This window comes from Marmota monax, unplaced genomic scaffold (assembly GCF_021218885.2).
Source record: "Marmota monax isolate L192 unplaced genomic scaffold, Marmota_monax_Labrador192_F-V1.1 WCK01_AAM20220418_F8-fsc00007, whole genome shotgun sequence".
In the NCBI taxonomy this organism is placed as follows: Eukaryota; Metazoa; Chordata; class Mammalia; order Rodentia; family Sciuridae; genus Marmota; species Marmota monax.
This window is the reverse complement of record NW_026692781.1, coordinates 10581763-10589132: the sequence shown is the minus strand read 5'-3', so window position 1 is coordinate 10589132 and position 7370 is coordinate 10581763.

The window sequence follows — 7370 nt, the reverse complement described above, 5'->3', positions numbered from 1 at the left end:
ACAATAAGTCTTATCAATATTTGTATCCCCTCAGCAATAAATACTTATTAAACTAAATTTGCATTTACCCAATAAACACAAAAGTGTCTTAAAAAGCAGTATCTTGAGCTAGGGGTGTAACTCAATGCAAGAGCACTTGGCTAGCATATGTGAGACACTGGGCTCAACCCCCAACACTTCAGAGGGCAGAAAAAGAAGAATCTTCTCTCTGGCTGAAATTCAGAATTAACAAAGAGCTATAGATGGATAGAAATACAAGGTAGTGGGTTGTTGTGTTGAAGGAGGTAACCCTGATAGTAAAGAGTATGTGATACCCAATTTCTGCCTCATCCTGTTGGTGATGTTGACCAGGAGAAATGAGCTCCCAGTGTTTTGATGTCAATCAAAAGAAAAAATTTTAGTTCCTGTCTATTCTGTGCACTGTGACGAATTATGTATAACTGTGAAAATATAGATCTGTCATCACTTCAAGTTCTACTAGCAATTATTTGTCACCTTTATAAAGCTGAAGATACAATGTTTTGACCACTTTTTGACATGCTCCATGTCATAAAGGCTGAGTGAAAACTTAAGCCAAATAAAGAGCACTGAAGATTGGACTATGAAAACCAAGACCAAACAAGTCCAAGGAGTAGAAGTGACCCCCAAAGTGGAAGACAGTGGCAAGATCCAGGAACTGGGCAAACATGCAAAAGAAGCAAAACAAGATTGAGGCAAAATAGAATGTGTCCTCATGATTCAGGTGTAGCATTCGTGGCTTGATGCATGGTACATGAAGGAACCAGGCTGGCTCAACAGTAGTGGGTTGGGGCTAATACCAACCTTTGCTATTATAGCAAGTGACTTTGTTAGGGGGCTAAAACAGAATACCTTAGACTGAGTCGTTTATAAACAACAAATTTATTGCTTCTGAAAGCTGGAAAGTCCAGATCAAGGTACCAACCAATTTAGTGTCTGGTGAAGGGTGCATTCCTCATATATGGTTCCTGCTACATATCCTTGTACAGCACAAGGGCAAAAAGAACTAAGAAGCTCCCTCTTGCCACTTTAAATGGCACCATCCTATACACAAGGGTGGAGCCTTCATGACCTAATCACTTCCCAAATGCCCCACCTCTTAATACTGGCATATTGTTGATTACTCTTCAACATATGGATTTGGAGAGAAACAACAATATTTGACCACAGCAGTAAGCTTTTTAGCAAAAAAACAAACAGATCTGCTGGGGGCATTGTCTATACTCAACTCTTTCTTCATTGCAGCCAGGAAAGCAGATCATCAGCACCATATGGATTTACTTTTTTTCCCTGACTGACAGGTTCTTTTGCTTCCCACACAGGCAAATTCAGACTGGAAAAAATCTGTAATGTGGGAGGTCTTTATTACTAAAAATTAAGTCCAATAAAATGCAGATGTCCTGACGGTGCCCACAAACAAGCTGTCTTTGTAATAAAGAGCCAACTGGAGAAAATATATTTATACATCTATATTAGAACAACTGGCAGATTTCAAACTGAAGATCTGTTTAAGATCACTACCATTAAGGGAAATGCAAGAAAACCAGCCGCTGGAATTTTTAAGAATGAGGTTGTAAAACAAAAGTGCTATGGAATCCACATAATACTAAAAGAATAATCACACAATTAATTAAAATAAAATATTAATTCATGACATTAACAATCTTATTGTTTGCCCTAATAAAACCACTTTTCTTACAAAACTGTCATAAGATATTTTCATGTCCCTAGTCTAGATTTTAATGTTACTGTATTAAATAGTAAAAAAAAAGTCCTTATGAATATATACTTTATTAAATTAAAATAGCATGGCATTTTATCTGCATTTCATTTTTTTGTCTGACACCATGTTAATATTTTAATGTAAATTCTGTAATTTTTAAAAGATCTCTGCAAGAGAAAACTTTTGCCTAGGACTCCTTCAAAATTATATTTTTTATTTGACAATGATATAGTAAGGTTAGGCTTTCATATCAAGGTAGCCCTTTTTTGCACCATCAACAGAATTAACTGTAGTTAATTCACTTAACCCAAATAGAATACAGTTAAACACACTAAGGTAACCACATTATGCCCCAGAACTTTCTGTCCATTTGTTATCAATCTTTACCTATTTAAAAATAGTGGAATGGTAGACAACTACAAACAACCTAGTATTTGGATTTACAGAAAAAAAAATATTTTTGTTGTAGTTGTTATTGTTGGCACTGGGGATTGAACCCAGGTCTGCTTTACCACTGCTACATCTTCAGTCCTTTTTATTTTTTGTTGTGAGACAGCATCTCTCAAGGTTTCTGAGGCTGTCCTCCAACTTGCCATCCTCCTGCCTCAGCCTTCTCAATCCCTGGGGTTACAGGCATGTGCCACCATATTCAGTCAAAAATATTTTTAGAGGATACAGAAATTTGGCAGTTATTTATCCTTATATCTCTCAACTCCTTTCCTCCCTTTTCAAATTTCTAAGAAATCACAATCAAGGACTATTACATTCTTGCCCTGTTTTTCACTTTCTGATCATATCCCCTTGTATTTTAGGTTAATACACTATCACATAAACTACAGCATATTTAACTGCACTTTGAGAAATATCCACATTAATGATTATAGTGAATTAAGAATTTTCAAATGATATTAAAATGCTAATTTCCAAAATATTTTTCCAAATGGGCCTATCTGTTGCTCACTTTCAAAACTTATTATTAGGGGCTGAGTTTGTTTACCATATCTACTGACTGTGCTCTTCCCTGGGAGAGATAATGTCTTATCTACAGTCACAACAACTGTATTAGTGTACTTTCGAGGTTGCAAGTTATAAAAACACCTAGCTGAAGCGAGTATAAGTTTATTGTATCACTGTGGTAGAAAAGATATTGGGGTAATTCTCAAATCTAAATGAAGAGCTCTGGGAACCAGCTTGGCGCACCAGCTCTCTGTCTCTCTTCCTCTCATCTCTATTCAGCTTTGTTCTTTTTAACTGAAGACACACGTTCTCCCAAGTGGCAGGAAAAAGGCTGCCAGCAACACCAACTTGACATCTGCCCAGCTTGGCAAGCCCAAGAGTAAAGAGGATTTCTCTTCAGATTTCCACATATTAATCCCGGGGAAGAATTATAATTGTCATGTTTGGATGTTGGATGTTCTCATCCCTAAATTCAATACTCAGTCCTAGCAAATGGATCAGAGTGACCAGGACCAGGGGGCAGTGGTGAAAGGATGGACCCTGTTACAAGAAGGAAACTAGGAGAAAATTCTCCAAGCAGTCAAAGTCATGGTATCATTGTGCACAGTAAGAATAAAGAGTGCTATACCACACTTACCACTTCTTTAAAAACTTAGACAAGTCTCTTAAGCTATTTAATATTTTTCATTTCCATAAAGGGAGTAGTAAGATGTAATGATGCCTTAATTACAGCTTCTTGGGCTGGGGAGAGGGAGAGGAATTCAAGTATTGTGCTAACTTAAAACAGAGCTGAGGACCCCTCCATTAAAATTACTATATAAAACTACTATACAATTGCATTGAGCTAACTCAATTCTAAATCACTACAGGTTTTCACACAAAACAAAAACACGTCACACAATTGTCTTATCCTTCTAGACCTGGCTAACAAGAACATATTTATTCTAAAGCTATAATTAACATGTTTTGAAGTCTATATATCAGCATGGAAATGTGAATGATGAAATGGTATATTAAAACTGCAGAATACAAATGTATTTTATTGAGAATGCAACTGTTAAAATATGTATAAGAAAAAAAGTAGAGTGAGATTTCTCAAGTGTGATGAAATTGTTATCCAGGGGAAGTGAGATTTCAATTTTTTTTTCCTATCTTCTGAGCTTTCTGTAATTGCCGCAGTTCGGCTGCAGCAAAATAACTGGGGGGTGACGAACAACTTGTGTAGATTGATACAGCAGGAGTGGAAGCCCTATATTGTAGGACAGGAGCGGTATTTATACATTCCACACAGCTTATCTAATTAACATAAACTAGATACAGCAGTCAACCAATCAGGAATCTCCACACTTAATGGCTCCCTTTTGTTACTTCTCAAACCACTCCCTCTGGCATTTTGCCAGGCACCATCCAGACTTGTTTACAAACTCTAACATTCCCCTGGCAAAATGCTAGGTGTTATTTTGATTTGTTTACAGACTCTAACATGTAATATTTTTTATTCCACTTTTACAATTTTGGAAAAAAAATGTACATCTTAAGTAGAACTTTTTAAAAGGTGAATAATATGGAGACAGCTCTTCATCCAGGTCTTGTATCATATAGGTCTCATTAATTATATTGCTGAGAGCTATCTTAAACCAGCTTCTCATTCCATAGAAGAGCTTTACTACTACAGTAATAATGAGAGAAGAACATGTGCAGACAAAACAACCTACAAAATACATTACCTTTTGGTTACCCCTTAGTTAAGAATGTCTACAGATGGGCAAGACTCATCTTGATGTATAACTTCTATTGTTGAATATTGAGTAATGTGTCCAAGAGAGAGAAACTGACAAACTTTGTGAGCCAGTTGATTTTAAATCTTATCTGAGTGTCATATTTTACTGTATCACCCTTTAAAAAGCTGAAGAATAGCTTACAATGATTAAGGAATCTTAAATTAGTTTACACATGTGTGTCACAAACAACTGGTAAAGAGGCCTAAAACACCAGAAATTGGAAAATATTCCTGAGCACTTTGAGACACTTTGAGGATGAAGATCATATGATGAAGAAATGATCACCTCTGAGGTGAAGCCAGCACTTTGAAGGTAATGCTGAACAATGTGACCATCATCATTTTTCTTTACCTCCTTTTCAAATCAGAATCTATGTAAGAACGCGGAATTCATTCACTCATTGGTTCATCCATTCATTAGGTAACTACTGGATCCCACTTTGGAATTCTGGGCCCTCAAGTAGACCCTGGATATACTATAGTAAACAAAATTCAATGTATGTTCTCCAGGAGCTTATAATCCAATCAATAAGATGGACAAGCAAATGGGCCATTTCAATACAGTGTAATAAGTGCTAATGAAATTGTTCCCAAGTCCATTCAATGTCATAGGCAATGTTACTGAAGAAATGGTTTAAGTTGCTGTGTTGTGACAGCTATCACAGTTCTTTGGGTTAAGCAAAATGCCTTTACCAGGATACCAAATGCGTTTCTGAAAATTGCATATCTGAAAAATAATTGCTTGAGCTGGCAGGAAGTACCACTTTCAGAGACCCCAAAACTCTTCAGATTTCTTAGCCTTCACAGGGTTTCTGAAAAACCTTGTTTTGGCACATGCTTGAAAATCAGAATCCCTCAGAAGCACAACATACAACATGCTTATGGTCATAGCAACTCTTACTTTGCCCTTTCTAGATAAAATGAGAACATCAAACCATTTAACTCTTCAAAATTATCCAAAATAGTCATTTTAAGATGTTGGTCAATATGAAATATTTTGCTAGCGTCCTTTTTTTTTTTTTTTTTGTATTAGGGATTGAACCCATGAGTGTTCAACCACCACTAAGTCACATGGCAGCCCTTTTCAATTTTTTATTTTGATACAAGGCCTCCCTAAGTTTCTGAGGCTAGTTTTGAATTTGCCAATCCTCCTGCCTCAGCCTCCTGAACCACTGGGATTACAAGCAAGCACCACTGTGCCTGGCTTCTTCTCCCACCCCCACCCCCCACCCCCCGCCGGCCTTTTTTTCTTTGTTTAAGTGAAGAGCGATATTTAGAAATCAATATCTGGTTGCTAGATATGCCCAATTCTATTGGGTTCTCATTGCTTCTGGGCCTTCTTCGCAGACAAAGACAGGAAATAAATCTTTGTGCACAAACACACAAACACACACATCTACATTTATTTTTTAAACTATGTGTCTATATGTCTGTATATAAAACCATGTGTTTGGGCTGGAGCTGTAAGTGATAAAGCACTTGCCTAGGATATGCAAAGTACTGGGTTAGGTCCCCAATGCAGCAAACAACAAAACAAAGCAAGACAGGAGTTCATGCTGATACCCTCGATTTTAATCCAATACCATAAAGTTCATTCTAACCCTTTACTCACTTGTAACTTCTTTCCCTGACAGTGAGACACCTGGCTCTCATTACCCACAATGTATTTTCTTATTTGTTCAATCATAGTACATACACAAAATAGTTCCATAATTGCAAACCATCTCCCCATGAGAAACAAATTACCAACTAAAGTACAATATTTATGTGCAGGGTTTTTTTTTCTTAGAGTTTATAGTCCCAATAATATTTTCCAAGTTACTCAGGTTAGTTCTTTCCTTTCACACACACCTCAGTGTTATTATGTTGTTCATTTAATACACTTAGGTTCATTCTTCACTCTTCATATTCCATTTGGGTTTTCCCCACATCCTGGTTGTTGTTGATTATACTTATTGGGGAGCAGGTGTGCGTGTCATCACCATGTTCAAAAACCAGAGGTATACAAAAGATCTGCAGAGAGAAGTGTCACTTTCTTGCTATACATTCTCTCTATACCATTCCCATTCACTCCTTGTAGAAACCAATCTCTTTATTTCTCTTTTATCCTTCCTGTATTTTTTTGGCACAAATGAGTAGATAAATGTTTATTTTTTCAAAATCCCCTTATTTTCTACATGAAGTATTTTATCTTCTTCAATGTCTTCTTGCCATTTTTGTTTTTCAGTGTTAACCTGACTATTCTTACATGTTTATGTTTTCCAAATGAACTTTGTATCAACTTATATAGCTCCATTTTAAAAAAGCTTCTTGGTATTTTTATTGGAATTACATTAAATCTATAAATTGACTTAAAGAAAACTGGCATCTTTATAATGTTGACTCACTCTGCGCAAGAATAGAAGATGTCTTTCTGCTTACTTGAGTCTTCTTTTCTGCCTTTGAGGAGTGTTTTAATTTTTTCACTTCTAGGTTATGCACATTTTTTACTCTGTTTATTCCTGAGTATTTAATCTTCTTTATTGCTATTAAAATGGAGTTTTCCCTAAATTTACAGACTGTGACTGGTTATTGTGTGAGTATATAAAGGTTATTTGCTTTTGGCAAGTCACTTAACATTTTAAATGTTAAATAATAACCTTGATGACTAAATCGTGGTGAATGTGATTAAAAAGGGACATTTAGAGTGGTATTCTGTCTACCACCATAGTTTCTCCTAATCTAGATATATAGTGCATTATGCAGATTTGACTCCTAGGTTTTCAGGGACTCTTTCCCCCAATGTCTATGAAAATGAAAATAAAGCCCAAAGACACAGTTTTATTAGGGTGAAGCCCATAATATTTATAAAAGTATATTTTTTCCATCAAAAATCAAAATCGTAACTTAAAT